At 45.1% G+C, this 26,440-nt stretch overlaps 1 protein-coding gene and 81 non-coding genes across 82 annotated transcripts in view; 2 read left to right on the top strand and 80 right to left on the bottom strand.

Moving 5' to 3' along the window:
* The window catches only part of slc60a1a (solute carrier family 60 member 1a), a 118,045-nt gene that overhangs the window by 5,338 nt on the left and 86,267 nt on the right, over positions 1–26,440 (bottom strand). The window lies entirely within an intron of this gene.
* On the bottom strand, positions 10–82 carry trnaf-gaa (transfer RNA phenylalanine (anticodon GAA)). Its single transcript has one exon. It is a non-coding gene; the product is annotated as a tRNA-Phe (tRNA).
* Positions 280–352, bottom strand: trnaf-gaa (transfer RNA phenylalanine (anticodon GAA)). The gene has a single exon. It is a non-coding gene; the product is annotated as a tRNA-Phe (tRNA).
* Positions 550–622, bottom strand: trnaf-gaa (transfer RNA phenylalanine (anticodon GAA)). The gene has a single exon. It is a non-coding gene; the product is annotated as a tRNA-Phe (tRNA).
* On the bottom strand, positions 925–997 carry trnaf-gaa (transfer RNA phenylalanine (anticodon GAA)). Its single transcript has one exon. It is a non-coding gene; the product is annotated as a tRNA-Phe (tRNA).
* Positions 1,300–1,372, bottom strand: trnaf-gaa (transfer RNA phenylalanine (anticodon GAA)). Its single transcript has one exon. It is a non-coding gene; the product is annotated as a tRNA-Phe (tRNA).
* Positions 1,675–1,747, bottom strand: trnaf-gaa (transfer RNA phenylalanine (anticodon GAA)). The gene has a single exon. It is a non-coding gene; the product is annotated as a tRNA-Phe (tRNA).
* Positions 1,945–2,017, bottom strand: trnaf-gaa (transfer RNA phenylalanine (anticodon GAA)). The gene has a single exon. It is a non-coding gene; the product is annotated as a tRNA-Phe (tRNA).
* Positions 2,215–2,287, bottom strand: trnaf-gaa (transfer RNA phenylalanine (anticodon GAA)). The gene has a single exon. It is a non-coding gene; the product is annotated as a tRNA-Phe (tRNA).
* Positions 2,485–2,557, bottom strand: trnaf-gaa (transfer RNA phenylalanine (anticodon GAA)). The gene has a single exon. It is a non-coding gene; the product is annotated as a tRNA-Phe (tRNA).
* On the bottom strand, positions 2,755–2,827 carry trnaf-gaa (transfer RNA phenylalanine (anticodon GAA)). Its single transcript has one exon. It is a non-coding gene; the product is annotated as a tRNA-Phe (tRNA).
* On the bottom strand, positions 3,025–3,097 carry trnaf-gaa (transfer RNA phenylalanine (anticodon GAA)). Its single transcript has one exon. It is a non-coding gene; the product is annotated as a tRNA-Phe (tRNA).
* On the bottom strand, positions 3,295–3,367 carry trnaf-gaa (transfer RNA phenylalanine (anticodon GAA)). The gene has a single exon. It is a non-coding gene; the product is annotated as a tRNA-Phe (tRNA).
* On the bottom strand, positions 3,565–3,637 carry trnaf-gaa (transfer RNA phenylalanine (anticodon GAA)). The gene has a single exon. It is a non-coding gene; the product is annotated as a tRNA-Phe (tRNA).
* On the bottom strand, positions 3,940–4,012 carry trnaf-gaa (transfer RNA phenylalanine (anticodon GAA)). Its single transcript has one exon. It is a non-coding gene; the product is annotated as a tRNA-Phe (tRNA).
* trnaf-gaa (transfer RNA phenylalanine (anticodon GAA)) lies at positions 4,315–4,387 on the bottom strand. The gene has a single exon. It is a non-coding gene; the product is annotated as a tRNA-Phe (tRNA).
* trnaf-gaa (transfer RNA phenylalanine (anticodon GAA)) lies at positions 4,690–4,762 on the bottom strand. The gene has a single exon. It is a non-coding gene; the product is annotated as a tRNA-Phe (tRNA).
* trnaf-gaa (transfer RNA phenylalanine (anticodon GAA)) lies at positions 4,960–5,032 on the bottom strand. The gene has a single exon. It is a non-coding gene; the product is annotated as a tRNA-Phe (tRNA).
* Positions 5,230–5,302, bottom strand: trnaf-gaa (transfer RNA phenylalanine (anticodon GAA)). The gene has a single exon. It is a non-coding gene; the product is annotated as a tRNA-Phe (tRNA).
* On the bottom strand, positions 5,500–5,572 carry trnaf-gaa (transfer RNA phenylalanine (anticodon GAA)). Its single transcript has one exon. It is a non-coding gene; the product is annotated as a tRNA-Phe (tRNA).
* On the top strand, positions 5,792–5,864 carry trnaf-gaa (transfer RNA phenylalanine (anticodon GAA)). The gene has a single exon. It is a non-coding gene; the product is annotated as a tRNA-Phe (tRNA).
* trnaf-gaa (transfer RNA phenylalanine (anticodon GAA)) lies at positions 6,062–6,134 on the top strand. The gene has a single exon. It is a non-coding gene; the product is annotated as a tRNA-Phe (tRNA).
* Positions 6,585–6,657, bottom strand: trnaf-gaa (transfer RNA phenylalanine (anticodon GAA)). Its single transcript has one exon. It is a non-coding gene; the product is annotated as a tRNA-Phe (tRNA).
* On the bottom strand, positions 6,960–7,032 carry trnaf-gaa (transfer RNA phenylalanine (anticodon GAA)). Its single transcript has one exon. It is a non-coding gene; the product is annotated as a tRNA-Phe (tRNA).
* trnaf-gaa (transfer RNA phenylalanine (anticodon GAA)) lies at positions 7,230–7,302 on the bottom strand. Its single transcript has one exon. It is a non-coding gene; the product is annotated as a tRNA-Phe (tRNA).
* On the bottom strand, positions 7,500–7,572 carry trnaf-gaa (transfer RNA phenylalanine (anticodon GAA)). The gene has a single exon. It is a non-coding gene; the product is annotated as a tRNA-Phe (tRNA).
* trnaf-gaa (transfer RNA phenylalanine (anticodon GAA)) lies at positions 7,770–7,842 on the bottom strand. The gene has a single exon. It is a non-coding gene; the product is annotated as a tRNA-Phe (tRNA).
* trnaf-gaa (transfer RNA phenylalanine (anticodon GAA)) lies at positions 8,040–8,112 on the bottom strand. The gene has a single exon. It is a non-coding gene; the product is annotated as a tRNA-Phe (tRNA).
* On the bottom strand, positions 8,310–8,382 carry trnaf-gaa (transfer RNA phenylalanine (anticodon GAA)). Its single transcript has one exon. It is a non-coding gene; the product is annotated as a tRNA-Phe (tRNA).
* trnaf-gaa (transfer RNA phenylalanine (anticodon GAA)) lies at positions 8,685–8,757 on the bottom strand. Its single transcript has one exon. It is a non-coding gene; the product is annotated as a tRNA-Phe (tRNA).
* On the bottom strand, positions 9,060–9,132 carry trnaf-gaa (transfer RNA phenylalanine (anticodon GAA)). Its single transcript has one exon. It is a non-coding gene; the product is annotated as a tRNA-Phe (tRNA).
* trnaf-gaa (transfer RNA phenylalanine (anticodon GAA)) lies at positions 9,330–9,402 on the bottom strand. The gene has a single exon. It is a non-coding gene; the product is annotated as a tRNA-Phe (tRNA).
* Positions 9,600–9,672, bottom strand: trnaf-gaa (transfer RNA phenylalanine (anticodon GAA)). Its single transcript has one exon. It is a non-coding gene; the product is annotated as a tRNA-Phe (tRNA).
* trnaf-gaa (transfer RNA phenylalanine (anticodon GAA)) lies at positions 9,975–10,047 on the bottom strand. Its single transcript has one exon. It is a non-coding gene; the product is annotated as a tRNA-Phe (tRNA).
* trnaf-gaa (transfer RNA phenylalanine (anticodon GAA)) lies at positions 10,350–10,422 on the bottom strand. Its single transcript has one exon. It is a non-coding gene; the product is annotated as a tRNA-Phe (tRNA).
* Positions 10,620–10,692, bottom strand: trnaf-gaa (transfer RNA phenylalanine (anticodon GAA)). The gene has a single exon. It is a non-coding gene; the product is annotated as a tRNA-Phe (tRNA).
* trnaf-gaa (transfer RNA phenylalanine (anticodon GAA)) lies at positions 10,995–11,067 on the bottom strand. Its single transcript has one exon. It is a non-coding gene; the product is annotated as a tRNA-Phe (tRNA).
* On the bottom strand, positions 11,265–11,337 carry trnaf-gaa (transfer RNA phenylalanine (anticodon GAA)). Its single transcript has one exon. It is a non-coding gene; the product is annotated as a tRNA-Phe (tRNA).
* trnaf-gaa (transfer RNA phenylalanine (anticodon GAA)) lies at positions 11,535–11,607 on the bottom strand. The gene has a single exon. It is a non-coding gene; the product is annotated as a tRNA-Phe (tRNA).
* trnaf-gaa (transfer RNA phenylalanine (anticodon GAA)) lies at positions 11,805–11,877 on the bottom strand. Its single transcript has one exon. It is a non-coding gene; the product is annotated as a tRNA-Phe (tRNA).
* Positions 12,181–12,253, bottom strand: trnaf-gaa (transfer RNA phenylalanine (anticodon GAA)). The gene has a single exon. It is a non-coding gene; the product is annotated as a tRNA-Phe (tRNA).
* trnaf-gaa (transfer RNA phenylalanine (anticodon GAA)) lies at positions 12,451–12,523 on the bottom strand. The gene has a single exon. It is a non-coding gene; the product is annotated as a tRNA-Phe (tRNA).
* trnaf-gaa (transfer RNA phenylalanine (anticodon GAA)) lies at positions 12,721–12,793 on the bottom strand. Its single transcript has one exon. It is a non-coding gene; the product is annotated as a tRNA-Phe (tRNA).
* On the bottom strand, positions 12,991–13,063 carry trnaf-gaa (transfer RNA phenylalanine (anticodon GAA)). The gene has a single exon. It is a non-coding gene; the product is annotated as a tRNA-Phe (tRNA).
* trnaf-gaa (transfer RNA phenylalanine (anticodon GAA)) lies at positions 13,531–13,603 on the bottom strand. The gene has a single exon. It is a non-coding gene; the product is annotated as a tRNA-Phe (tRNA).
* trnaf-gaa (transfer RNA phenylalanine (anticodon GAA)) lies at positions 13,801–13,873 on the bottom strand. Its single transcript has one exon. It is a non-coding gene; the product is annotated as a tRNA-Phe (tRNA).
* On the bottom strand, positions 14,176–14,248 carry trnaf-gaa (transfer RNA phenylalanine (anticodon GAA)). Its single transcript has one exon. It is a non-coding gene; the product is annotated as a tRNA-Phe (tRNA).
* Positions 14,551–14,623, bottom strand: trnaf-gaa (transfer RNA phenylalanine (anticodon GAA)). Its single transcript has one exon. It is a non-coding gene; the product is annotated as a tRNA-Phe (tRNA).
* Positions 15,091–15,163, bottom strand: trnaf-gaa (transfer RNA phenylalanine (anticodon GAA)). The gene has a single exon. It is a non-coding gene; the product is annotated as a tRNA-Phe (tRNA).
* trnaf-gaa (transfer RNA phenylalanine (anticodon GAA)) lies at positions 15,466–15,538 on the bottom strand. The gene has a single exon. It is a non-coding gene; the product is annotated as a tRNA-Phe (tRNA).
* Positions 15,736–15,808, bottom strand: trnaf-gaa (transfer RNA phenylalanine (anticodon GAA)). Its single transcript has one exon. It is a non-coding gene; the product is annotated as a tRNA-Phe (tRNA).
* Positions 16,111–16,183, bottom strand: trnaf-gaa (transfer RNA phenylalanine (anticodon GAA)). Its single transcript has one exon. It is a non-coding gene; the product is annotated as a tRNA-Phe (tRNA).
* On the bottom strand, positions 16,381–16,453 carry trnaf-gaa (transfer RNA phenylalanine (anticodon GAA)). Its single transcript has one exon. It is a non-coding gene; the product is annotated as a tRNA-Phe (tRNA).
* Positions 16,651–16,723, bottom strand: trnaf-gaa (transfer RNA phenylalanine (anticodon GAA)). Its single transcript has one exon. It is a non-coding gene; the product is annotated as a tRNA-Phe (tRNA).
* trnaf-gaa (transfer RNA phenylalanine (anticodon GAA)) lies at positions 17,044–17,116 on the bottom strand. Its single transcript has one exon. It is a non-coding gene; the product is annotated as a tRNA-Phe (tRNA).
* trnaf-gaa (transfer RNA phenylalanine (anticodon GAA)) lies at positions 17,314–17,386 on the bottom strand. Its single transcript has one exon. It is a non-coding gene; the product is annotated as a tRNA-Phe (tRNA).
* On the bottom strand, positions 17,584–17,656 carry trnaf-gaa (transfer RNA phenylalanine (anticodon GAA)). The gene has a single exon. It is a non-coding gene; the product is annotated as a tRNA-Phe (tRNA).
* Positions 17,959–18,031, bottom strand: trnaf-gaa (transfer RNA phenylalanine (anticodon GAA)). Its single transcript has one exon. It is a non-coding gene; the product is annotated as a tRNA-Phe (tRNA).
* Positions 18,229–18,301, bottom strand: trnaf-gaa (transfer RNA phenylalanine (anticodon GAA)). Its single transcript has one exon. It is a non-coding gene; the product is annotated as a tRNA-Phe (tRNA).
* Positions 18,499–18,571, bottom strand: trnaf-gaa (transfer RNA phenylalanine (anticodon GAA)). The gene has a single exon. It is a non-coding gene; the product is annotated as a tRNA-Phe (tRNA).
* Positions 18,769–18,841, bottom strand: trnaf-gaa (transfer RNA phenylalanine (anticodon GAA)). The gene has a single exon. It is a non-coding gene; the product is annotated as a tRNA-Phe (tRNA).
* trnaf-gaa (transfer RNA phenylalanine (anticodon GAA)) lies at positions 19,039–19,111 on the bottom strand. The gene has a single exon. It is a non-coding gene; the product is annotated as a tRNA-Phe (tRNA).
* Positions 19,579–19,651, bottom strand: trnaf-gaa (transfer RNA phenylalanine (anticodon GAA)). The gene has a single exon. It is a non-coding gene; the product is annotated as a tRNA-Phe (tRNA).
* trnaf-gaa (transfer RNA phenylalanine (anticodon GAA)) lies at positions 19,849–19,921 on the bottom strand. Its single transcript has one exon. It is a non-coding gene; the product is annotated as a tRNA-Phe (tRNA).
* Positions 20,224–20,296, bottom strand: trnaf-gaa (transfer RNA phenylalanine (anticodon GAA)). Its single transcript has one exon. It is a non-coding gene; the product is annotated as a tRNA-Phe (tRNA).
* Positions 20,599–20,671, bottom strand: trnaf-gaa (transfer RNA phenylalanine (anticodon GAA)). The gene has a single exon. It is a non-coding gene; the product is annotated as a tRNA-Phe (tRNA).
* Positions 21,139–21,211, bottom strand: trnaf-gaa (transfer RNA phenylalanine (anticodon GAA)). Its single transcript has one exon. It is a non-coding gene; the product is annotated as a tRNA-Phe (tRNA).
* Positions 21,514–21,586, bottom strand: trnaf-gaa (transfer RNA phenylalanine (anticodon GAA)). Its single transcript has one exon. It is a non-coding gene; the product is annotated as a tRNA-Phe (tRNA).
* Positions 21,784–21,856, bottom strand: trnaf-gaa (transfer RNA phenylalanine (anticodon GAA)). The gene has a single exon. It is a non-coding gene; the product is annotated as a tRNA-Phe (tRNA).
* trnaf-gaa (transfer RNA phenylalanine (anticodon GAA)) lies at positions 22,159–22,231 on the bottom strand. The gene has a single exon. It is a non-coding gene; the product is annotated as a tRNA-Phe (tRNA).
* On the bottom strand, positions 22,429–22,501 carry trnaf-gaa (transfer RNA phenylalanine (anticodon GAA)). Its single transcript has one exon. It is a non-coding gene; the product is annotated as a tRNA-Phe (tRNA).
* Positions 22,699–22,771, bottom strand: trnaf-gaa (transfer RNA phenylalanine (anticodon GAA)). The gene has a single exon. It is a non-coding gene; the product is annotated as a tRNA-Phe (tRNA).
* On the bottom strand, positions 23,092–23,164 carry trnaf-gaa (transfer RNA phenylalanine (anticodon GAA)). The gene has a single exon. It is a non-coding gene; the product is annotated as a tRNA-Phe (tRNA).
* On the bottom strand, positions 23,362–23,434 carry trnaf-gaa (transfer RNA phenylalanine (anticodon GAA)). The gene has a single exon. It is a non-coding gene; the product is annotated as a tRNA-Phe (tRNA).
* Positions 23,632–23,704, bottom strand: trnaf-gaa (transfer RNA phenylalanine (anticodon GAA)). Its single transcript has one exon. It is a non-coding gene; the product is annotated as a tRNA-Phe (tRNA).
* Positions 24,007–24,079, bottom strand: trnaf-gaa (transfer RNA phenylalanine (anticodon GAA)). Its single transcript has one exon. It is a non-coding gene; the product is annotated as a tRNA-Phe (tRNA).
* Positions 24,382–24,454, bottom strand: trnaf-gaa (transfer RNA phenylalanine (anticodon GAA)). The gene has a single exon. It is a non-coding gene; the product is annotated as a tRNA-Phe (tRNA).
* Positions 24,652–24,724, bottom strand: trnaf-gaa (transfer RNA phenylalanine (anticodon GAA)). Its single transcript has one exon. It is a non-coding gene; the product is annotated as a tRNA-Phe (tRNA).
* On the bottom strand, positions 25,192–25,264 carry trnaf-gaa (transfer RNA phenylalanine (anticodon GAA)). The gene has a single exon. It is a non-coding gene; the product is annotated as a tRNA-Phe (tRNA).
* On the bottom strand, positions 25,462–25,534 carry trnaf-gaa (transfer RNA phenylalanine (anticodon GAA)). The gene has a single exon. It is a non-coding gene; the product is annotated as a tRNA-Phe (tRNA).
* Positions 25,732–25,804, bottom strand: trnaf-gaa (transfer RNA phenylalanine (anticodon GAA)). The gene has a single exon. It is a non-coding gene; the product is annotated as a tRNA-Phe (tRNA).
* trnaf-gaa (transfer RNA phenylalanine (anticodon GAA)) lies at positions 26,125–26,197 on the bottom strand. Its single transcript has one exon. It is a non-coding gene; the product is annotated as a tRNA-Phe (tRNA).

Genomic DNA, 26,440 nt, shown 5'->3' with positions numbered 1-26,440 from the left:
AAGGACAATTGCCGAAACCCGGGATTGAACCAGGGACCTTCAGATCTTCAGTCTGACGCTCTCCCAACTGAGCTATTTCGGCACAAAACAGAGGTATTTTGGCACAAAAAAGTGAGTTGGAGTAGCACAGACTCCATGAAAAGGATAAGCTACAATTTGTAGGGACCATCGAGAGGCTTTTGCATTTTCTGTCAGCATTGATGGGGGAAGCAGCTGAAAAGGCATGGATTTCTGTCCTCGGCAATGCTAAATGTCAAGCTCACATATAGCAAGGACAATTGCCGAAACCCGGGATTGAACCAGGGACCTTCAGATCTTCAGTCTGACGCTCTCCCAACTGAGCTATTTCGCCACAAAACAGACGTATTTCGGCACAAAAAAGTGAGTTGGAGTAGCACAGACTACATGAAAAGGATAAGCTACAATGTGTAGGGACCATCGAGAGACTTTTGCAACTTCCCTTAACATGGATAGCGAAAGCAGCTGAAAAGGTGTGGATTTCTGTCCTCGGCAATGCTAAATGTAAAGCTCACATATAGCAAGGACAATTGCCGAAACCCGGGATTGAACCAGGGACCTTCAGATCTTCAGTCTGACGCTCTCCCAACTGAGCTATTTCGGCACAAAACAGAGCTATTTCGGCACAAAAAAGTGAGTTGGAGTAGCACAGACTACATGAAAAGGATAAGCTACAATTTGTAGGGACCATCGAGAGGCTTTTGCATTTTCTGTCAGCATTGATGGGGGCACAAAAAAGTGAGTTGGAGCAGCACAGACTCCATGAAAAGGATAAGCTACAATTTGTAGGGACCATCGAGAGGCTTTTGCATTTTCTGTCAGCATTGATGGGGGAAGAAGCTCAAAAGGTATGGATTTCTGTCCTCGGCAATGCTAAATGTCAAGCTCACATATAGCAAGGACAATTGCCGAAACCCGGGAGTGAACCAGGGACCTTCAGATCTTCAGTCTGACGCTCTCCCAACTGAGCTATTTCGGCACAAAACAGAGCTATTTCGGCACAAAAAAGTGAGTTGGAGTAGCACAGACTACATGAAAAGGATAAGCTACAATTTGTAGGGACCATCGAGAGGCTTTTGCATTTTCTGTCAGCATTGATGGGGGCACAAAAAAGTGAGTTGGAGCAGCACAGACTCCATGAAAAGGATAAGCTACAATTTGTAGGGACCATCGAGAGGCTTTTGCATTTTCTGTCAGCATTGATGGGGGAAGAAGCTCAAAAGGTGTGGATTTCTGTCCTCGGCAATGCTAAATGTAAAGCTCACATATAGCAAGGACAATTGCCGAAACCCGGGATTGAACCAGGGACCTTCAGATCTTCAGTCTGACGCTCTCCCAACTGAGCTATTTCGGCACAAAACAGAGCTATTTCGGCACAAAAAAGTGAGTTGGAGTAGCACAGACTACATGAAAAGGATAAGCTACAATTTGTAGGGACCATCGAGAGGCTTTTGCATTTTCTGTCAGCATTGATGGGGGCACAAAAAAGTGAGTTGGAGCAGCACAGACTCCATGAAAAGGATAAGCTACAATTTGTAGGGACCATCGAGAGGCTTTTGCATTTTCTGTCAGCATTGATGGGGGAAGAAGCTCAAAAGGTATGGATTTCTGTCCTCGGCAATGCTAAATGTCAAGCTCACATATAGCAAGGACAATTGCCGAAACCCGGGATTGAACCAGGGACCTTCAGATCTTCAGTCTGACGCTCTCCCAACTGAGCTATTTCGGCACAAAACAGAGCTATTTCGGCACAAAAAAGTGAGTTGGAGTAGCACAGACTACATGAAAAGGATAAGCTACAATTTGTAGGGACCATCGAGAGGCTTTTGCAACTTCCCTTAACATGGATAGCAAAAGCAGCTGAAAAGGCGTGGATTTCTGTCCTTGGCAATGCTAAATGTCAAGCTCACGTATAGCAAGGACAATTGCCGAAACCCGGGATTGAACCAGGGACCTTCAGATCTTCAGTCTGACGCTCTCCCAACTGAGCTATTTCGGCACAAAACAGAGGTATTTCGGCACAAAAAAGTGAGTTGGAGTAGCACAGACTCCATGAAAAGGATAAGCTACAATTTGTAGGGACCATCGAGAGGCTTTTGCATTTTCTGTCAGCATTGATGGGGGAAGCAGCTGAAAAGGCATGGATTTCTGTCCTCGGCAATGCTAAATGTCAAGCTCACATATAGCAAGGACAATTGCCGAAACCCGGGATTGAACCAGGGACCTTCAGATCTTCAGTCTGACGCTCTCCCAACTGAGCTATTTCGGCACAAAACAGAGCTATTTCGGCACAAAAAAGTGAGTTGGAGTAGCACAGACTACATGAAAAGGATAAGCTACAATTTGTAGGGACCATCGAGAGGCTTTTGCAACTTCCCTTAACATGGATAGCAAAAGCAGCTGAAAAGGCGTGGATTTCTGTCCTTGGCAATGCTAAATGTCAAGCTCACGTATAGCAAGGACAATTGCCGAAACCCGGGATTGAACCAGGGACCTTCAGATCTTCAGTCTGACGCTCTCCCAACTGAGCTATTTCGGCACAAAACAGAGGTATTTCGGCACAAAAAAGTGAGTTGGAGTAGCACAGACTCCATGAAAAGGATAAGCTACAATTTGTAGGGACCATCGAGAGGCTTTTGCATTTTCTGTCAGCATTGATGGGGGAAGCAGCTGAAAAGGCATGGATTTCTGTCCTCGGCAATGCTAAATGTCAAGCTCACATATAGCAAGGACAATTGCCGAAACCCGGGATTGAACCAGGGACCTTCAGATCTTCAGTCTGACGCTCTCCCAACTGAGCTATTTCGGCACAAAACAGAGGTATTTCGGCACAAAAAAGTGAGTTGGAGTAGCACAGACTACATGAAAAGGATAAGCTACAATGTGTAGGGACCATCGAGAGACTTTTGCAACTTCCCTTAACATGGATAGCGAAAGCAGCTGAAAAGGTGTGGATTTCTGTCCTCGGCAATGCTAAATGTAAAGCTCACATATAGCAAGGACAATTGCCGAAACCCGGGATTGAACCAGGGACCTTCAGATCTTCAGTCTGACGCTCTCCCAACTGAGCTATTTCGGCACAAAACAGAGGTATTTCGGCACAAAAAAGTGAGTTGGAGTAGCACAGACTCCATGAAAAGGATAAGCTACAATTTGTAGGGACCATCGAGAGGCTTTTGCATTTTCTGTCAGCATTGATGGGGGAAGCAGCTGAAAAGGCATGGATTTCTGTCCTCGGCAATGCTAAATGTCAAGCTCACATATAGCAAGGACAATTGCCGAAACCCAGGATTGAACCAGGGACCTTCAGATCTTCAGTCTGACGCTCTCCCAACTGAGCTATTTCGGCACAAAACAGAGGTATTTCGGCACAAAAAAGTGAGTTGGAGTAGCACAGACTACATGAAAAGGATAAGCTACAATGTGTAGGGACCATCGAGAGACTTTTGCAACTTCCCTTAACATGGATAGCGAAAGCAGCTGAAAAGGTGTGGATTTCTGTCCTCGGCAATGCTAAATGTAAAGCTCACATATAGCAAGGACAATTGCCGAAACCCGGGATTGAACCAGGGACCTTCAGATCTTCAGTCTGACGCTCTCCCAACTGAGCTATTTCGGCACAAAACAGAGCTATTTCGGCACAAAAAAGTGAGTTGGAGTAGCACAGACTACATGAAAAGGATAAGCTACAATTTGTAGGGACCATCGAGAGGCTTTTGCATTTTCTGTCAGCATTGATGGGGGCACAAAAAAGTGAGTTGGAGCAGCACAGACTCCATGAAAAGGATAAGCTACAATTTGTAGGGACCATCGAGAGGCTTTTGCATTTTCTGTCAGCATTGATGGGGGAAGAAGCTCAAAAGGTGTGGATTTCTGTCCTCGGCAATGCTAAATGTAAAGCTCACATATAGCAAGGACAATTGCCGAAACCCGGGATTGAACCAGGGACCTTCAGATCTTCAGTCTGACGCTCTCCCAACTGAGCTATTTCGGCACAAAACAGAGCTATTTCGGCACAAAAAAGTGAGTTGGAGTAGCACAGACTACATGAAAAGGATAAGCTACAATTTGTAGGGACCATCGAGAGGCTTTTGCATTTTCTGTCAGCATTGATGGGGGCACAAAAAAGTGAGTTGGAGCAGCACAGACTCCATGAAAAGGATAAGCTACAATTTGTAGGGACCATCGAGAGGCTTTTGCATTTTCTGTCAGCATTGATGGGGGAAGAAGCTCAAAAGGTATGGATTTCTGTCCTCGGCAATGCTAAATGTCAAGCTCACATATAGCAAGGACAATTGCCGAAACCCGGGATTGAACCAGGGACCTTCAGATCTTCAGTCTGACGCTCTCCCAACTGAGCTATTTCGGCACAAAACAGAGCTATTTCGGCACAAAAAAGTGAGTTGGAGTAGCACAGACTACATGAAAAGGATAAGCTACAATTTGTAGGGACCATCGAGAGGCTTTTGCATTTTCTGTCAGCATTGATGGGGGCACAAAAAAGTGAGTTGGAGCAGCACAGACTCCATGAAAAGGATAAGCTACAATTTGTAGGGACCATCGAGAGGCTTTTGCATTTTCTGTCAGCATTGATGGGGGAAGAAGCTCAAAAGGTATGGATTTCTGTCCTCGGCAATGCTAAATGTCAAGCTCACATATAGCAAGGACAATTGCCGAAACCCGGGATTGAACCAGGGACCTTCAGATCTTCAGTCTGACGCTCTCCCAACTGAGCTATTTCGGCACAAAACAGAGCTATTTCGGCACAAAAAAGTGAGTTGGAGTAGCACAGACTACATGAAAAGGATAAGCTACAATTTGTAGGGACCATCGAGAGGCTTTTGCAACTTCCCTTAACATGGATAGCAAAAGCAGCTGAAAAGGCGTGGATTTCTGTCCTTGGCAATGCTAAATGTCAAGCTCACGTATAGCAAGGACAATTGCCGAAACCCGGGATTGAACCAGGGACCTTCAGATCTTCAGTCTGACGCTCTCCCAACTGAGCTATTTCGGCACAAAACAGAGGTATTTCGGCACAAAAAAGTGAGTTGGAGTAGCACAGACTCCATGAAAAGGATAAGCTACAATTTGTAGGGACCATCGAGAGGCTTTTGCATTTTCTGTCAGCATTGATGGGGGAAGCAGCTGAAAAGGCATGGATTTCTGTCCTCGGCAATGCTAAATGTCAAGCTCACATATAGCAAGGACAATTGCCGAAACCCGGGATTGAACCAGGGACCTTCAGATCTTCAGTCTGACGCTCTCCCAACTGAGCTATTTCGGCACAAAACAGAGGTATTTCGGCACAAAAAAGTGAGTTGGAGTAGCACAGACTACATGAAAAGGATAAGCTACAATGTGTAGGGACCATCGAGAGACTTTTGCAACTTCCCTTAACATGGATAGCGAAAGCAGCTGAAAAGGTGTGGATTTCTGTCCTCGGCAATGCTAAATGTAAAGCTCACATATAGCAAGGACAATTGCCGAAACCCGGGATTGAACCAGGGACCTTCAGATCTTCAGTCTGACGCTCTCCCAACTGAGCTATTTCGGCACAAAACAGAGGTATTTCGGCAATTGTCCTTGCTATATGTGAGCTTGACATTTAGCATTGCCGAGGACAGAAATCCATGCCTTTTCAGCTGCTTCCCCCATCAATGCTGACAGAAAATGCAAAAGCCTCTCGATGGTCCCTACAAATTGTAGCTTATCCTTTTCATGTAGTCTGTGCTACTCCAACTCACTTTTTTGTGCCGAAATAGCTCTGTTTTGTGCCGAAATAGCTCAGTTGGGAGAGCGTCAGACTGAAGATCTGAAGGTCCCTGGTTCAATCCCGGGTTTCGGCAATTGTCCTTGCTATATGTGAGCTTTACATTTAGCATTGCCGAGGACAGAAATCCACACCTTTTCAGCTGCTTTCGCTATCCATGTTAAGGGAAGTTGCAAAAGTCTCTCGATGGTCCCTACACATTGTAGCTTATCCTTTTCATGTAGTCTGTGCTACTCCAACTCACTTTTTTGTGCCGAAATACCTCTGTTTTGTGCCGAAATAGCTCAGTTGGGAGAGCGTCAGACTGAAGATCTGAAGGTCCCTGGTTCAATCCTGGGTTTCGGCAATTGTCCTTGCTATATGTGAGCTTGACATTTAGCATTGCCGAGGACAGAAATCCATGCCTTTTCAGCTGCTTCCCCCATCAATGCTGACAGAAAATGCAAAAGCCTCTCGATGGTCCCTACAAATTGTAGCTTATCCTTTTCATGGAGTCTGTGCTACTCCAACTCACTTTTTTGTGCCCCCATCAATGCTGACAGAAAATGCAAAAGCTTCAGATCTTCAGTCTGACGCTCTCCCAACTGAGCTATTTCGGCACAAAACAGAGGTATTTCGGCAAAAAAAAGTGAGTTGGAGTAGCACAGACTACATGAAAAGGATAAGCTACAATTTGTAGGAACCATCGAGAGGCTTTTGCAACTTCCCTTAACATGGATAGCGAAAGCAGCTGAAAAGGTGTGGATTTCTGTCCTTGGCAATGCTAAATGTCAAGCTCACGTATAGCAAGGACAATTGCCGAAACCCGGGATTGAACAAGGGACCTTCAGATCTTCAGTCTGACGCTCTCCCAACTGAGCTATTTCGGCACAAAACAGAGCTATTTCGGCACAAAAAAGTGAGTTGGAGTAGCACAGACTACATGAAAAGGATAAGCTACAATTTGTAGGGACCATCGAGAGGCTTTTGCATTTTCTGTCAGCATTGATGGGGGCACAAAAAAGTGAGTTGGAGCAGCACAGACTCCATGAAAAGGATAAGCTACAATTTGTAGGGACCATCGAGAGGCTTTTGCATTTTCTGTCAGCATTGATGGGGGAAGAAGCTCAAAAGGTATGGATTTCTGTCCTCGGCAATGCTAAATGTCAAGCTCACATATAGCAAGGACAATTGCCGAAACCCGGGATTGAACCAGGGACCTTCAGATCTTCAGTCTGACGCTCTCCCAACTGAGCTATTTCGGCACAAAACAGAGGTATTTCGGCACAAAAAAGTGAGTTGGAGTAGCACAGACTACATGAAAAGGATAAGCTACAATTTGTAGGGACCATCGAGAGGCTTTTGCAACTTCCCTTAACATGGATAGCAAAAGCAGCTGAAAAGGCGTGGATTTCTGTCCTCGGCAATGCTAAATGTCAAGCTCACATATAGCAAGGACAATTGCCGAAACCCGGGATTGAACCAGGGACCTTCAGATCTTCAGTCTGACGCTCTCCCAACTGAGCTATTTCGGCACAAAACAGAGGTATTTCGGCACAAAAAAGTGAGTTGGAGTAGCACAGACTCCATGAAAAGGATAAGCTACAATTTGTAGGGACCATCGAGAGGCTTTTGCATTTTCTGTCAGCATTGATGGGGGAAGCAGCTGAAAAGGCATGGATTTCTGTCCTCGGCAATGCTAAATGTCAAGCTCACATATAGCAAGGACAATTGCCGAAACCCGGGATTGAACCAGGGACCTTCAGATCTTCAGTCTGACGCTCTCCCAACTGAGCTATTTCGGCACAAAACAGAGGTATTTCGGCACAAAAAAGTGAGTTGGAGTAGCACAGACTACATGAAAAGGATAAGCTACAATGTGTAGGGACCATCGAGAGACTTTTGCAACTTCCCTTAACATGGATAGCGAAAGCAGCTGAAAAGGTGTGGATTTCTGTCCTCGGCAATGCTAAATGTAAAGCTCACATATAGCAAGGACAATTGCCGAAACCCGGGATTGAACCAGGGACCTTCAGATCTTCAGTCTGACGCTCTCCCAACTGAGCTATCTCGGCACAAAACAGAGCTATTTCGGCACAAAAAAGTGAGTTGGAGTAGCACAGACTCCATGAAAAGGATAAGCTACAATTTGTAGGGACCATCGAGAGGCTTTTGCATTTTCTGTCAGCATTGATGGGGGAAGCAGCTGAAAAGGCATGGATTTCTGTCCTCGGCAATGCTAAATGTCAAGCTCACATATAGCAAGGACAATTGCCGAAACCCAGGATTGAACCAGGGACCTTCAGATCTTCAGTCTGACGCTCTCCCAACTGAGCTATTTCGGCACAAAACAGAGGTATTTCGGCACAAAAAAGTGAGTTGGAGTAGCACAGACTACATGAAAAGGATAAGCTACAATGTGTAGGGACCATCGAGAGACTTTTGCAACTTCCCTTAACATGGATAGCGAAAGCAGCTGAAAAGGTGTGGATTTCTGTCCTCGGCAATGCTAAATGTAAAGCTCACATATAGCAAGGACAATTGCCGAAACCCGGGATTGAACCAGGGACCTTCAGATCTTCAGTCTGACGCTCTCCCAACTGAGCTATTTCGGCACAAAACAGAGCTATTTCGGCACAAAAAAGTGAGTTGGAGTAGCACAGACTACATGAAAAGGATAAGCTACAATTTGTAGGGACCATCGAGAGGCTTTTGCATTTTCTGTCAGCATTGATGGGGGCACAAAAAAGTGAGTTGGAGCAGCACAGACTCCATGAAAAGGATAAGCTACAATTTGTAGGGACCATCGAGAGGCTTTTGCATTTTCTGTCAGCATTGATGGGGGAAGAAGCTCAAAAGGTATGGATTTCTGTCCTCGGCAATGCTAAATGTCAAGCTCACATATAGCAAGGACAATTGCCGAAACCCGGGATTGAACCAGGGACCTTCAGATCTTCAGTCTGACGCTCTCCCAACTGAGCTATTTCGGCACAAAACAGAGCTATTTCGGCACAAAAAAGTGAGTTGGAGTAGCACAGACTACATGAAAAGGATAAGCTACAATTTGTAGGGACCATCGAGAGGCTTTTGCATTTTCTGTCAGCATTGATGGGGGCACAAAAAAGTGAGTTGGAGCAGCACAGACTCCATGAAAAGGATAAGCTACAATTTGTAGGGACCATCGAGAGGCTTTTGCATTTTCTGTCAGCATTGATGGGGGAAGAAGCTCTAAAGGCATGGATTTCTGTCCTCGGCAATGCTAAATGTCAAGCTCACATATAGCAAGGACAATTGCCGAAACCCGGGATTGAACCAGGGACCTTCAGATCTTCAGTCTGACGCTCTCCCAACTGAGCTATTTCGGCACAAAACAGAGGTATTTCGGCACAAAAAAGTGAGTTGGAGTAGCACAGACTCCATGAAAAGGATAAGCTACAATTTGTAGGGACCATCGAGAGGCTTTTGCATTTTCTGTCAGCATTGATGGGGGAAGCAGCTGAAAAGGCATGGATTTCTGTCCTCGGCAATGCTAAATGTCAAGCTCACATATAGCAAGGACAATTGCCGAAACCCAGGATTGAACCAGGGACCTTCAGATCTTCAGTCTGACGCTCTCCCAACTGAGCTATTTCGGCACAAAACAGAGGTATTTCGGCACAAAAAAGTGAGTTGGAGTAGCACAGACTACATGAAAAGGATAAGCTACAATGTGTAGGGACCATCGAGAGACTTTTGCAACTTCCCTTAACATGGATAGCGAAAGCAGCTGAAAAGGTGTGGATTTCTGTCCTCGGCAATGCTAAATGTAAAGCTCACATATAGCAAGGACAATTGCCGAAACCCGGGATTGAACCAGGGACCTTCAGATCTTCAGTCTGACGCTCTCCCAACTGAGCTATTTCGGCACAAAACAGAGCTATTTCGGCACAAAAAAGTGAGTTGGAGTAGCACAGACTACATGAAAAGGATAAGCTACAATTTGTAGGGACCATCGAGAGGCTTTTGCATTTTCTGTCAGCATTGATGGGGGCACAAAAAAGTGAGTTGGAGCAGCACAGACTCCATGAAAAGGATAAGCTACAATTTGTAGGGACCATCGAGAGGCTTTTGCATTTTCTGTCAGCATTGATGGGGGAAGAAGCTCAAAAGGTATGGATTTCTGTCCTCGGCAATGCTAAATGTCAAGCTCACATATAGCAAGGACAATTGCCGAAACCCGGGATTGAACCAGGGACCTTCAGATCTTCAGTCTGACGCTCTCCCAACTGAGCTATTTCGGCACAAAACAGAGGTATTTCGGCACAAAAAAGTGAGTTGGAGTAGCACAGACTACATGAAAAGGATAAGCTACAATTTGTAGGGACCATCGAGAGGCTTTTGCATTTTCTGTCAGCATTGATGGGGGCACAAAAAAGTGAGTTGGAGCAGCACAGACTCCATGAAAAGGATAAGCTACAATTTGTAGGAACCATCGAGAGGCTTTTGCAACTTCCCTTAACATGGATAGCGAAAGCAGCTGAAAAGGTGTGGATTTCTGTCCTCGGCAATGCTAAATGTAAAGCTCACATATAGCAAGGACAATTGCCGAAACCCGGGATTGAACAAGGGACCTTCAGATCTTCAGTCTGACGCTCTCCCAACTGAGCTATTTCGGCACAAAACAGAGGTATTTCGGCACAAAAAAGTGAGTTGGAGTAGCACAGACTACATGAAAAGGATAAGCTACAATTTGTAGGGACCATCGAGAGACTTTTGCAACTTCCCTTAACATGGATAGCGAAAGCAGCTGAAAAGGTGTGGATTTCTGTCCTCGGCAATGCTAAATGTAAAGCTCACATATAGCAAGGACAATTGCCGAAACCCGGGATTGAACCAGGGACCTTCAGATCTTCAGTCTGACGCTCTCCCAACTGAGCTATTTCGGCACAAAACAGAGCTATTTCGGCACAAAAAAGTGAGTTGGAGTAGCACAGACTACATGAAAAGGATAAGCTACAATTTGTAGGGACCATCGAGAGGCTTTTGCATTTTCTGTCAGCATTGATGGGGGCACAAAAAAGTGAGTTGGAGCAGCACAGACTCCATGAAAAGGATAAGCTACAATTTGTAGGGACCATCGAGAGGCTTTTGCATTTTCTGTCAGCATTGATGGGGGAAGAAGCTCAAAAGGTATGGATTTCTGTCCTTGGCAATGCTAAATGTCAAGCTCACATATAGCAAGGACAATTGCCGAAACCCGGGATTGAACCAGGGACCTTCAGATCTTCAGTCTGACGCTCTCCCAACTGAGCTATTTCGGCACAAAACAGAGGTATTTCGGCACAAAAAAGTGAGTTGGAGTAGCACAGACTACATGAAAAGGATAAGCTACAATTTGTAGGGACCATCGAGAGGCTTTTGCAACTTCCCTTAACATGGATAGCAAAAGCAGCTGAAAAGGCGTGGATTTCTGTCCTTGGCAATGCTAAATGTCAAGCTCACGTATAGCAAGGACAATTGCCGAAACCCGGGATTGAACAAGGGACCTTCAGATCTTCAGTCTGACGCTCTCCCAACTGAGCTATTTCGGCACAAAACAGAGGTATTTCGGCACAAAAAAGTGAGTTGGAGTAGCACAGACTCCATGAAAAGGATAAGCTACAATTTGTAGGGACCATCGAGAGGCTTTTGCATTTTCTGTCAGCATTGATGGGGGAAGCAGCTGAAAAGGCATGGATTTCTGTCCTCGGCAATGCTAAATGTCAAGCTCACATATAGCAAGGACAATTGCCGAAACCCGGGATTGAACCAGGGACCTTCAGATCTTCAGTCTGACGCTCTCCCAACTGAGCTATTTCGGCACAAAACAGAGGTATTTCGGCACAAAAAAGTGAGTTGGAGTAGCACAGACTACATGAAAAGGATAAGCTACAATTTGTAGGGACCATCGAGAGACTTTTGCAACTTCCCTTAACATGGATAGCGAAAGCAGCTGAAAAGGTGTGGATTTCTGTCCTCGGCAATGCTAAATGTAAAGCTCACATATAGCAAGGACAATTGCCGAAACCCGGGATTGAACCAGGGACCTTCAGATCTTCAGTCTGACGCTCTCCCAACTGAGCTATTTCGGCACAAAACAGAGCTATTTCGGCACAAAAAAGTGAGTTGGAGTAGCACAGACTACATGAAAAGGATAAGCTACAATTTGTAGGGACCATCGAGAGGCTTTTGCATTTTCTGTCAGCATTGATGGGGGCAAAAAAAAAGTGAGTTGGAGCAGCACAGACTCCATGAAAAGGATAAGCTACAATTTGTAGGGACCATCGAGAGGCTTTTGCATTTTCTGTCAGCATTGATGGGGGAAGAAGCTCAAAAGGTATGGATTTCTGTCCTCGGCAATGCTAAATGTCAAGCTCACATATAGCAAGGACAATTGCCGAAACCCGGGATTGAACCAGGGACCTTCAGATCTTCAGTCTGACGCTCTCCCAACTGAGCTATTTCGGCACAAAACAGAGGTATTTCGGCACAAAAAAGTGAGTTGGAGTAGCACAGACTACATGAAAAGGATAAGCTACAATTTGTAGGGACCATCGAGAGACTTTTGCAACTTCCCTTAACATGGATAGCGAAAGCAGCTGAAAAGGTGTGGATTTCTGTCCTCGGCAATGCTAAATGTAAAGCTCACATATAGCAAGGACAATTGCCGAAACCCGGGATTGAACCAGGGACCTTCAGATCTTCAGTCTGACGCTCTCCCAACTGAGCTATTTCGGCACAAAACAGAGGTATTTCGGCACAAAAAAGTGAGTTGGAGTAGCACAGACTACATGAAAAGGATAAGCTACAATTTGTAGGGACCATCGAGAGGCTTTTGCATTTTCTGTCAGCATTGATGGGGGAAGAAGCTCAAAAGGTATGGATTTCTGTCCTCGGCAATGCTAAATGTCAAGCTCACATATAGCAAGGACAATTGCCGAAACCCGGGATTGAACCAGGGACCTTCAGATCTTCAGTCTGACGCTCTCCCAACTGAGCTATTTCGGCACAAAACAGACGTATTTCGGCAAAAAAAAGTGAGTTGGAGTAGCACAGACTACATGAAAAGGATAAGCTACAATTTGTAGGAACCATCGAGAGGCTTTTGCAACTTCCCTTAACATGGATAGCGAAAGCAGCTGAAAAGGCGTGGATTTCTGTCCTTGGCAATGCTAAATGTCAAGCTCACGTATAGCAAGGACAATTGCCGAAACCCGGGATTGAACCAGGGACCTTCAGATCTTCAGTCTGACGCTCTCCCAACTGAGCTATTTCGGCACAAAACAGACGTATTTCGGCAAAAAAAAGTGAGTTGGAGTAGCACAGACTACATGAAAAGGATAAGCTACAATTTGTAGGAACCATCGAGAGGCTTTTGCAACTTCCCTTAACATGGATAGCGAAAGCAGCTGAAAAGGTGTGGATTTCTGTCCTTGGCAATGCTAAATGTCAAGCTCACGTATAGCAAGGACAATTGCCGAAACCCGGGATTGAACAAGGGACCTTCACATCTTCAGTCTGACGCTCTCCCAACTGAGCTATTTCGGCACAAAACAGAGGTATTTCGGCACAAAAAAGTGAGTTGGAGTAGCACAGACTACATGAAAAGGATAAGCTACAATTTGTAGGGACCATCGAGAGACTTTTGCAACTTCCCTTAACATGGATAGCGAAAGCAGCTGAAAAGGTGTGGATTTCTGTCCTCGGCAATGCTAAATGTCAAGCTCACATATAGCAAGGACAATTGCCGAAACCCGGGATTGAACCAGGGACCTTCAGATCTTCAGTCTGACGCTCTCCCAACTGAGCTATTTCGGCACAAAACAGAGGTATTTCGGCACAAAAAAGTGAGTTGGAGTAGCACAGACTACATGAAAAGGATAAGCTACAATTTGTAGGGACCATCGAGAGGCTTTTGCAACTTCCCTTAACATGGATAGCAAAAGCAGCTGAAAAGGCGTGGATTTCTGTCCTTGGCAATGCTAAATGTCAAGCTCACGTATAGCAAGGACAATTGCCGAAACCCGGGATTGAACAAGGGACCTTCAGATCTTCAGTCTGACGCTCTCCCAACTGAGCTATTTCGGCACAAAACAGAGCTATTTCGGCACAAAAAAGTGAGTTGGAGTAGCACAGACTACATGAAAAGGATAAGCTACAATTTGTAGGGACCATCGAGAGGCTTTTGCATTTTCTGTCAGCATTGATGGGGGCACAAAAAAGTGAGTTGGAGCAGCACAGACTCCATGAAAAGGATAAGCTACAATTTGTAGGGACCATCGAGAGGCTTTTGCATTTTCTGTCAGCATTGATGGGGGAAGAAGCTCAAAAGGTATGGATTTCTGTCCTCGGCAATGCTAAATGTCAAGCTCACATATAGCAAGGACAATTGCCGAAACCCGGGATTGAACCAGGGACCTTCAGATCTTCAGTCTGACGCTCTCCCAACTGAGCTATTTCGGCACAAAACAGACGTATTTCGGCAAAAAAAAGTGAGTTGGAGTAGCACAGACTACATGAAAAGGATAAGCTACAATTTGTAGGGACCATCGAGAGGCTTTTGCATTTTCTGTCAGCATTGATGGGGGCACAAAAAAGTGAGTTGGAGCAGCACAGACTCCATGAAAAGGATAAGCTACAATTTGTAGGGACCATCGAGAGGCTTTTGCATTTTCTGTCAGCATTGATGGGGGAAGAAGCTCAAAAGGTATGGATTTCTGTCCTCGGCAATGCTAAATGTCAAGCTCACATATAGCAAGGACAATTGCCGAAACCCGGGATTGAACCAGGGACCTTCAGATCTTCAGTCTGACGCTCTCCCAACTGAGCTATTTCGGCACAAAACAGACGTATTTCGGCAAAAAAAAGTGAGTTGGAGTAGCACAGACTACATGAAAAGGATAAGCTACAATTTGTAGGAACCATCGAGAGGCTTTTGCAACTTCCCTTAACATGGATAGCGAAAGCAGCTGAAAAGGTGTGGATTTCTGTCCTTGGCAATGCTAAATGTCAAGCTCACGTATAGCAAGGACAATTGCCGAAACCCGGGATTGAACAAGGGACCTTCACATCTTCAGTCTGACGCTCTCCCAACTGAGCTATTTCGGCACAAAACAGAGGTATTTCGGCACAAAAAAGTGAGTTGGAGTAGCACAGACTACATGAAAAGGATAAGCTACAATTTGTAGGGACCATCGAGAGACTTTTGCAACTTCCCTTAACATGGATAGCGAAAGCAGCTGAAAAGGTGTGGATTTCTGTCCTCGGCAATGCTAAATGTAAAGCTCACATATAGCAAGGACAATTGCCGAAACCCGGGATTGAACCAGGGACCTTCAGATCTTCAGTCTGACGCTCTCCCAACTGAGCTATTTCGGCACAAAACAGAGGTATTTCGGCACAAAAAAGTGAGTTGGAGTAGCACAGACTACATGAAAAGGATAAGCTACAATTTGTAGGGACCATCGAGAGGCTTTTGCATTTTCTGTCAGCATTGATGGGGGCACAAAAAAGTGAGTTGGAGCAGCACAGACTCCATGAAAAGGATAAGCTACAATTTGTAGGGACCATCGAGAGGCTTTTGCATTTTCTGTCAGCATTGATGGGGGAAGAAGCTCAAAAGGTATGGATTTCTGTCCTCGGCAATGCTAAATGTCAAGCTCACATATAGCAAGGACAATTGCCGAAACCCGGGATTGAACCAGGGACCTTCAGATCTTCAGTCTGACGCTCTCCCAACTGAGCTATTTCGGCACAAAACAGAGGTATTTCGGCACAAAAAAGTGAGTTGGAGTAGCACAGACTACATGAAAAGGATAAGCTACAATTTGTAGGGACCATCGAGAGGCTTTTGCAACTTCCCTTAACATGGATAGCAAAAGCAGCTGAAAAGGCGTGGATTTCTGTCCTCGGCAATGCTAAATGTAAAGCTCACATATAGCAAGGACAATTGCCGAAACCCGGGATTGAACCAGGGACCTTCAGATCTTCAGTCTGACGCTCTCCCAACTGAGCTATTTCGGCACAAAACAGAGGTATTTCGGCACAAAAAAGTGAGTTGGAGTAGCACAGACTACATGAAAAGGATAAGCTACAATTTGTAGGGACCATCGAGAGGCTTTTGCATTTTCTGTCAGCATTGATGGGGGCACAAAAAAGTGAGTTGGAGCAGCACAGACTCCATGAAAAGGATAAGCTACAATTTGTAGGGACCATCGAGAGGCTTTTGCATTTTCTGTCAGCATTGATGGGGGAAGAAGCTCAAAAGGTATGGATTTCTGTCCTCGGCAATGCTAAATGTCAAGCTCACATATAGCAAGGACAATTGCCGAAACCCGGGATTGAACCAGGGACCTTCAGATCTTCAGTCTGACGCTCTCCCAACTGAGCTATTTCGGCACAAAACAGAGGTATTTCGGCACAAAAAAGTGAGTTGGAGTAGCACAGACTACATGAAAAGGATAAGCTACAATTTGTAGGGACCATCGAGAGGCTTTTGCAACTTCCCTTAACATGGATAGCAAAAGCAGCTGAAAAGGCGTGGATTTCTGTCCTTGGCAATGCTAAATGTCAAGCTCACGTATAGCAAGGACAATTGCCGAAACCCGGGATTGAACAAGGGACCTTCAGATCTTCAGTCTGACGCTCTCCCAACTGAGCTATTTCGGCACAAAACAGAGGTATTTCGGCAAAAAAAAGTGAGTTGGAGTAGCACAGACTACATGAAAAGGATAAGCTACAATTTGTAGGAACCATCGAGAGGCTTTTGCAACTTCCCTTAACATGGATAGCGAAAGCAGCTGAAAAGGTGTGGATTTCTGTCCTTGGCAATGCTAAATGTCAAGCTCACGTATAGCAAGGACAATTGCCGAAACCCGGGATTGAACAAGGGACCTTCAGATCTTCAGTCTGACGCTCTCCCAACTGAGCTATTTCGGCACAAAACAGAGGTATTTCGGCACAAAAAAGTGAGTTGGAGTAGCACAGACTACATGAAAAGGATAAGCTACAATTTGTAGGGACCATCGAGAGACTTTTGCAACTTCCCTTAACATGGATAGCGAAAGCAGCTGAAAAGGTGTGGATTTCTGTCCTCGGCAATGCTAAATGTAAAGCTCACATATAGCAAGGACAATTGCCGAAACCCGGGATTGAACCAGGGACCTTCAGATCTTCAGTCTGACGCTCTCCCAACTGAGCTATGCTAAATGTCAAGCTCACATATAGCTCACATATAGCTCACATATAGCAAGGACAATTGCCAAAACCCGGGATTGAACCAGGGACCTTCAGATCTTCAGTCTGACGCTCTCCCAACTGAGCTATTTCGGCACAAAACAGAGCTATTTCGGCACAAAAAAGTGAGTTGGAGTAGCACAGACTACATGAAAAGGATAAGCTACAATTTGTAGGGACCATCGAGAGGCTTTTGCATTTTCTGTCAGCATTGATGGGGGAAGCAGCTGAAAAGGCATGGATTTCTGTCCTCGGCAATGCTAAATGTCAAGCTCACATATAGCAAGGACAATTGCCGAAACCCGGGATTGAACCAGGGACCTTCAGATCTTCAGTCTGACGCTCTCCCAACTGAGCTATTTCGGCACAAAACAGAGGTATTTCGGCACAAAAAAGTGAGTTGGAGTAGCACAGACTACATGAAAAGGATAAGCTACAATTTGTAGGGACCATCGAGAGACTTTTGCAACTTCCCTTAACATGGATAGCGAAAGCAGCTGAAAAGGTGTGGATTTCTGTCCTCGGCAATGCTAAATGTAAAGCTCACATATAGCAAGGACAATTGCCGAAACCCGGGATTGAACCAGGGACCTTCACATCTTCAGTCTGACGCTCTCCCAACTGAGCTATTTCGGCACAAAACAGAGCTATTTCGGCACAAAAAAGTGAGTTGGAGTAGCACAGACTACATGAAAAGGATAAGCTACAATTTGTAGGGACCATCGAGAGGCTTTTGCATTTTCTGTCAGCATTGATGGGGGCACAAAAAAGTGAGTTGGAGCAGCACAGACTCCATGAAAAGGATAAGCTACAATTTGTAGGGACCATCGAGAGGCTTTTGCATTTTCTGTCAGCATTGATGGGGGAAGAAGCTCAAAAGGTATGGATTTCTGTCCTCGGCAATGCTAAATGTCAAGCTCACATATAGCAAGGACAATTGCCGAAACCCGGGATTGAACCAGGGACCTTCAGATCTTCAGTCTGACGCTCTCCCAACTGAGCTATTTCGGCACAAAACAGACGTATTTCGGCAAAAAAAAGTGAGTTGGAGTAGCACAGACTACATGAAAAGGATAAGCTACAATTTGTAGGAACCATCGAGAGGCTTTTGCAACTTCCCTTAACATGGATAGCGAAAGCAGCTGAAAAGGCGTGGATTTCTGTCCTTGGCAATGCTAAATGTCAAGCTCACGTATAGCAAGGAAAATTGCCGAAACCCGGGATTGAACCAGGGACCTTCAGATCTTCAGTCTGACGCTCTCCCAACTGAGCTATTTCGGCACAAAACAGAGGTATTTCGGCACAAAAAAGTGAGTTGGAGTAGCACAGACTACATGAAAAGGATAAGCTACAATTTGTAGGGACCATCGAGAGACTTTTGCAACTTCCCTTAACATGGATAGCGAAAGCAGCTGAAAAGGTGTGGATTTCTGTCCTCGGCAATGCTAAATGTAAAGCTCACATATAGCAAGGACAATTGCCGAAACCCGGGATTGAACCAGGGACCTTCAGATCTTCAGTCTGACGCTCTCCCAACTGAGCTATTTCGGCACAAAACAGAGCTATTTCGGCACAAAAAAGTGAGTTGGAGTAGCACAGACTACATGAAAAGGATAAGCTACAATTTGTAGGGACCATCGAGAGGCTTTTGCATTTTCTGTCAGCATTGATGGGGGAAGAAGCTCAAAAGGTATGGATTTCTGTCCTCGGCAATGCTAAATGTCAAGCTCACATATAGCAAGGACAATTGCCGAAACCCGGGATTGAACCAGGGACCTTCAGATCTTCAGTCTGACGCTCTCCCAACTGAGCTATTTCGGCACAAAACAGACGTATTTCGGCAAAAAAAAGTGAGTTGGAGTAGCACAGACTACATGAAAAGGATAAGCTACAATTTGTAGGAACCATCGAGAGGCTTTTGCAACTTCCCTTAACATGGATAGCGAAAGCAGCTGAAAAGGCGTGGATTTCTGTCCTTGGCAATGCTAAATGTCAAGCTCACGTATAGCAAGGACAATTGCCGAAACCCGGGATTGAACCAGGGACCTTCAGATCTTCAGTCTGACGCTCTCCCAACTGAGCTATTTCGGCACAAAACAGACGTATTTCGGCAAAAAAAAGTGAGTTGGAGTAGCACAGACTACATGAAAAGGATAAGCTACAATTTGTAGGAACCATCGAGAGGCTTTTGCAACTTCCCTTAACATGGATAGCGAAAGCAGCTGAAAAGGTGTGGATTTCTGTCCTTGGCAATGCTAAATGTCAAGCTCACGTATAGCAAGGACAATTGCCGAAACCCGGGATTGAACAAGGGACCTTCACATCTTCAGTCTGACGCTCTCCCAACTGAGCTATTTCGGCACAAAACAGAGGTATTTCGGCACAAAAAAGTGAGTTGGAGTAGCACAGACTACATGAAAAGGATAAGCTACAATTTGTAGGGACCATCGAGAGACTTTTGCAACTTCCCTTAACATGGATAGCGAAAGCAGCTGAAAAGGTGTGGATTTCTGTCCTCGGCAATGCTAAATGTCAAGCTCACATATAGCAAGGACAATTGCCGAAACCCGGGATTGAACCAGGGACCTTCAGATCTTCAGTCTGACGCTCTCCCAACTGAGCTATTTCGGCACAAAACAGAGGTATTTCGGCACAAAAAAGTGAGTTGGAGTAGCACAGACTACATGAAAAGGATAAGCTACAATTTGTAGGGACCATCGAGAGGCTTTTGCAACTTCCCTTAACATGGATAGCAAAAGCAGCTGAAAAGGCGTGGATTTCTGTCCTTGGCAATGCTAAATGTCAAGCTCACGTATAGCAAGGACAATTGCCGAAACCCGGGATTGAACAAGGGACCTTCAGATCTTCAGTCTGACGCTCTCCCAACTGAGCTATTTCGGCACAAAACAGAGCTATTTCGGCACAAAAAAGTGAGTTGGAGTAGCACAGACTACATGAAAAGGATAAGCTACAATTTGTAGGGACCATCGAGAGGCTTTTGCATTTTCTGTCAGCATTGATGGGGGCACAAAAAAGTGAGTTGGAGCAGCACAGACTCCATGAAAAGGATAAGCTACAATTTGTAGGGACCATCGAGAGGCTTTTGCATTTTCTGTCAGCATTGATGGGGGAAGAAGCTCAAAAGGTATGGATTTCTGTCCTCGGCAATGCTAAATGTCAAGCTCACATATAGCAAGGACAATTGCCGAAACCCGGGATTGAACCAGTGACCTTCAGATCTTCAGTCTGACGCTCTCCCAACTGAGCTATTTCGGCACAAAACAGACGTATTTCGGCAAAAAAAAGTGAGTTGGAGTAGCACAGACTACATGAAAAGGATAAGCTACAATTTGTAGGGACCATCGAGAGGCTTTTGCATTTTCTGTCAGCATTGATGGGGGCACAAAAAAGTGAGTTGGAGCAGCACAGACTCCATGAAAAGGATAAGCTACAATTTGTAGGGACCATCGAGAGGCTTTTGCATTTTCTGTCAGCATTGATGGGGGAAGAAGCTCAAAAGGTATGGATTTCTGTCCTCGGCAATGCTAAATGTCAAGCTCACATATAGCAAGGACAATTGCCGAAACCCGGGATTGAACCAGGGACCTTCAGATCTTCAGTCTGACGCTCTCCCAACTGAGCTATTTCGGCACAAAACAGACGTATTTCGGCAAAAAAAAGTGAGTTGGAGTAGCACAGACTACATGAAAAGGATAAGCTACAATTTGTAGGAACCATCGAGAGGCTTTTGCAACTTCCCTTAACATGGATAGCGAAAGCAGCTGAAAAGGTGTGGATTTCTGTCCTTGGCAATGCTAAATGTCAAGCTCACGTATAGCAAGGACAATTGCCGAAACCCGGGATTGAACAAGGGACCTTCACATCTTCAGTCTGACGCTCTCCCAACTGAGCTATTTCGGCACAAAACAGAGGTATTTCGGCACAAAAAAGTGAGTTGGAGTAGCACAGACTACATGAAAAGGATAAGCTACAATTTGTAGGGACCATCGAGAGACTTTTGCAACTTCCCTTAACATGGATAGCGAAAGCAGCTGAAAAGGTGTGGATTTCTGTCCTCGGCAATGCTAAATGTAAAGCTCACATATAGCAAGGACAATTGCCGAAACCCGGGATTGAACCAGGGACCTTCAGATCTTCAGTCTGACGCTCTCCCAACTGAGCTATTTCGGCACAAAACAGAGGTATTTCGGCACAAAAAAGTGAGTTGGAGTAGCACAGACTACATGAAAAGGATAAGCTACAATTTGTAGGGACCATCGAGAGGCTTTTGCATTTTCTGTCAGCATTGATGGGGGCACAAAAAAGTGAGTTGGAGCAGCACAGACTCCATGAAAAGGATAAGCTACAATTTGTAGGGACCATCGAGAGGCTTTTGCATTTTCTGTCAGCATTGATGGGGGAAGAAGCTCAAAAGGTATGGATTTCTGTCCTCGGCAATGCTAAATGTCAAGCTCACATATAGCAAGGACAATTGCCGAAACCCGGGATTGAACCAGGGACCTTCAGATCTTCAGTCTGACGCTCTCCCAACTGAGCTATTTCGGCACAAAACAGAGGTATTTCGGCACAAAAAAGTGAGTTGGAGTAGCACAGACTACATGAAAAGGATAAGCTACAATTTGTAGGGACCATCGAGAGGCTTTTGCAACTTCCCTTAACATGGATAGCAAAAGCAGCTGAAAAGGCGTGGATTTCTGTCCTCGGCAATGCTAAATGTAAAGCTCACATATAGCAAGGACAATTGCCGAAACCCGGGATTGAACCAGGGACCTTCAGATCTTCAGTCTGACGCTCTCCCAACTGAGCTATTTCGGCACAAAACAGAGGTATTTCGGCACAAAAAAGTGAGTTGGAGTAGCACAGACTACATGAAAAGGATAAGCTACAATTTGTAGGGACCATCGAGAGGCTTTTGCATTTTCTGTCAGCATTGATGGGGGCACAAAAAAGTGAGTTGGAGCAGCACAGACTCCATGAAAAGGATAAGCTACAATTTGTAGGGACCATCGAGAGGCTTTTGCATTTTCTGTCAGCATTGATGGGGGAAGAAGCTCAAAAGGTATGGATTTCTGTCCTCGGCAATGCTAAATGTCAAGCTCACATATAGCAAGGACAATTGCCGAAACCCGGGATTGAACCAGGGACCTTCAGATCTTCAGTCTGACGCTCTCCCAACTGAGCTATTTCGGCACAAAACAGAGGTATTTCGGCACAAAAAAGTGAGTTGGAGTAGCACAGACTACATGAAAAGGATAAGCTACAATTTGTAGGGACCATCGAGAGGCTTTTGCAACTTCCCTTAACATGGATAGCAAAAGCAGCTGAAAAGGCGTGGATTTCTGTCCTTGGCAATGCTAAATGTCAAGCTCACGTATAGCAAGGACAATTGCCGAAACCCGGGATTGAACAAGGGACCTTCAGATCTTCAGTCTGACGCTCTCCCAACTGAGCTATTTCGGCACAAAACAGAGGTATTTCGGCAAAAAAAAGTGAGTTGGAGTAGCACAGACTACATGAAAAGGATAAGCTACAATTTGTAGGAACCATCGAGAGGCTTTTGCAACTTCCCTTAACATGGATAGCGAAAGCAGCTGAAAAGGTGTGGATTTCTGTCCTTGGCAATGCTAAATGTCAAGCTCACGTATAGCAAGGACAATTGCCGAAACCCGGGATTGAACAAGGGACCTTCAGATCTTCAGTCTGACGCTCTCCCAACTGAGCTATTTCGGCACAAAACAGAGGTATTTCGGCACAAAAAAGTGAGTTGGAGTAGCACAGACTACATGAAAAGGATAAGCTACAATTTGTAGGGACCATCGAGAGACTTTTGCAACTTCCCTTAACATGGATAGCGAAAGCAGCTGAAAAGGTGTGGATTTCTGTCCTCGGCAATGCTAAATGTAAAGCTCACATATAGCAAGGACAATTGCCGAAACCCGGGATTGAACCAGGGACCTTCAGATCTTCAGTCTGACGCTCTCCCAACTGAGCTATGCTAAATGTCAAGCTCACATATAGCTCACATATAGCTCACATATAGCAAGGACAATTGCCAAAACCCGGGATTGAACCAGGGACCTTCAGATCTTCAGTCTGACGCTCTCCCAACTGAGCTATTTCGGCACAAAACAGAGCTATTTCGGCACAAAAAAGTGAGTTGGAGTAGCACAGACTACATGAAAAGGATAAGCTACAATTTGTAGGGACCATCGAGAGGCTTTTGCATTTTCTGTCAGCATTGATGGGGGAAGCAGCTGAAAAGGCATGGATTTCTGTCCTCGGCAATGCTAAATGTCAAGCTCACATATAGCAAGGACAATTGCCGAAACCCGGGATTGAACCAGGGACCTTCAGATCTTCAGTCTGACGCTCTCCCAACTGAGCTATTTCGGCACAAAACAGAGGTATTTCGGCACAAAAAAGTGAGTTGGAGTAGCACAGACTACATGAAAAGGATAAGCTACAATTTGTAGGGACCATCGAGAGACTTTTGCAACTTCCCTTAACATGGATAGCGAAAGCAGCTGAAAAGGTGTGGATTTCTGTCCTCGGCAATGCTAAATGTAAAGCTCACATATAGCAAGGACAATTGCCGAAACCCGGGATTGAACCAGGGACCTTCACATCTTCAGTCTGACGCTCTCCCAACTGAGCTATTTCGGCACAAAACAGAGCTATTTCGGCACAAAAAAGTGAGTTGGAGTAGCACAGACTACATGAAAAGGATAAGCTACAATTTGTAGGGACCATCGAGAGGCTTTTGCATTTTCTGTCAGCATTGATGGGGGCACAAAAAAGTGAGTTGGAGCAGCACAGACTCCATGAAAAGGATAAGCTACAATTTGTAGGGACCATCGAGAGGCTTTTGCATTTTCTGTCAGCATTGATGGGGGAAGAAGCTCAAAAGGTATGGATTTCTGTCCTCGGCAATGCTAAATGTCAAGCTCACATATAGCAAGGACAATTGCCGAAACCCGGGATTGAACCAGGGACCTTCAGATCTTCAGTCTGACGCTCTCCCAACTGAGCTATTTCGGCACAAAACAGACGTATTTCGGCAAAAAAAAGTGAGTTGGAGTAGCACAGACTACATGAAAAGGATAAGCTACAATTTGTAGGGACCATCGAGAGGCTTTTGCATTTTCTGTCAGCATTGATGGGGGCACAAAAAAGTGAGTTGGAGCAGCACAGACTCCATGAAAAGGATAAGCTACAATTTGTAGGGACCATCGAGAGGCTTTTGCATTTTCTGTCAGCATTGATGGGGGAAGAAGCTCAAAAGGTATGGATTTCTGTCCTCGGCAATGCTAAATGTCAAGCTCACATATAGCAAGGACAATTGCCGAAACCCGGGATTGAACCAGGGACCTTCAGATCTTCAGTCTGACGCTCTCCCAACTGAGCTATTTCGGCACAAAACAGACGTATTTCGGCAAAAAAAAGTGAGTTGGAGTAGCACAGACTACATGAAAAGGATAAGCTACAATTTGTAGGAACCATCGAGAGGCTTTTGCAACTTCCCTTAACATGGATAGCGAAAGCAGCTGAAAAGGCGTGGATTTCTGTCCTTGGCAATGCTAAATGTCAAGCTCACGTATAGCAAGGACAATTGCCGAAACCCGGGATTGAACCAGGGACCTTCAGATCTTCAGTCTGACGCTCTCCCAACTGAGCTATTTCGGCACAAAACAGACGTATTTCGGCAAAAAAAAGTGAGTTGGAGTAGCACAGACTACATGAAAAGGATAAGCTACAATTTGTAGGAACCATCGAGAGGCTTTTGCAACTTCCCTTAACATGGATAGCGAAAGCAGCTGAAAAGGTGTGGATTTCTGTCCTTGGCAATGCTAAATGTCAAGCTCACGTATAGCAAGGACAATTGCCGAAACCCGGGATTGAACAAGGGACCTTCACATCTTCAGTCTGACGCTCTCCCAACTGAGCTATTTCGGCACAAAACAGAGGTATTTCGGCACAAAAAAGTGAGTTGGAGTAGCACAGACTACATGAAAAGGATAAGCTACAATTTGTAGGGACCATCGAGAGACTTTTGCAACTTCCCTTAACATGGATAGCGAAAGCAGCTGAAAAGGTGTGGATTTCTGTCCTCGGCAATGCTAAATGTCAAGCTCACATATAGCAAGGACAATTGCCGAAACCCGGGATTGAACCAGGGACCTTCAGATCTTCAGTCTGACGCTCTCCCAACTGAGCTATTTCGGCACAAAACAGAGGTATTTCGGCACAAAAAAGTGAGTTGGAGTAGCACAGACTACATGAAAAGGATAAGCTACAATTTGTAGGGACCATCGAGAGGCTTTTGCAACTTCCCTTAACATGGATAGCAAAAGCAGCTGAAAAGGCGTGGATTTCTGTCCTTGGCAATGCTAAATGTCAAGCTCACGTATAGCAAGGACAATTGCCGAAACCCGGGATTGAACAAGGGACCTTCAGATCTTCAGTCTGACGCTCTCCCAACTGAGCTATTTCGGCACAAAACAGAGGTATTTCGGCAAAAAAAAGTGAGTTGGAGTAGCACAGACTACATGAAAAGGATAAGCTACAATTTGTAGGAACCATCGAGAGGCTTTTGCAACTTCCCTTAACATGGATAGCGAAAGCAGCTGAAAAGGTGTGGATTTCTGTCCTTGGCAATGCTAAATGTCAAGCTCACGTATAGCAAGGACAATTGCCGAAACCCGGGATTGAACAAGGGACCTTCAGATCTTCAGTCTGACGCTCTCCCAACTGAGCTATTTCGGCACAAAACAGAGGTATTTCGGCACAAAAAAGTGAGTTGGAGTAGCACAGACTACATGAAAAGGATAAGCTACAATTTGTAGGGACCATCGAGAGACTTTTGCAACTTCCCTTAACATGGATAGCGAAAGCAGCTGAAAAGGTGTGGATTTCTGTCCTCGGCAATGCTAAATGTAAAGCTCACATATAGCAAGGACAATTGCCGAAACCCGGGATTGAACCAGGGACCTTCAGATCTTCAGTCTGACGCTCTCCCAACTGAGCTATGCTAAATGTCAAGCTCACATATAGCTCACATATAGCTCACATATAGCAAGGACAATTGCCAAAACCCGGGATTGAACCAGGGACCTTCAGATCTTCAGTCTGACGCTCTCCCAACTGAGCTATTTCGGCACAAAACAGACGTATTTCGGCAAAAAAAAGTGAGTTGGAGTAGCACAGACTACATGAAAAGGATAAGCTACAATTTGTAGGAACCATCGAGAGGCTTTTGCAACTTCCCTTAACATGGATAGCGAAAGCAGCTGAAAAGGTGTGGATTTCTGTCCTTGGCAATGCTAAATGTCAAGCTCACGTATAGCAAGGACAATTGCCGAAACCCGGGATTGAACAAGGGACCTTCACATCTTCAGTCTG

Source organism: Gasterosteus aculeatus, chromosome 17 (assembly GCF_964276395.1).
Source record: "Gasterosteus aculeatus chromosome 17, fGasAcu3.hap1.1, whole genome shotgun sequence".
Lineage (NCBI taxonomy): Eukaryota > Metazoa > Chordata > Actinopteri > Perciformes > Gasterosteidae > Gasterosteus > Gasterosteus aculeatus.
Note: the sequence above shows the minus strand (reverse complement) of the source record. Positions and strands in the feature narration are given on the sequence as shown.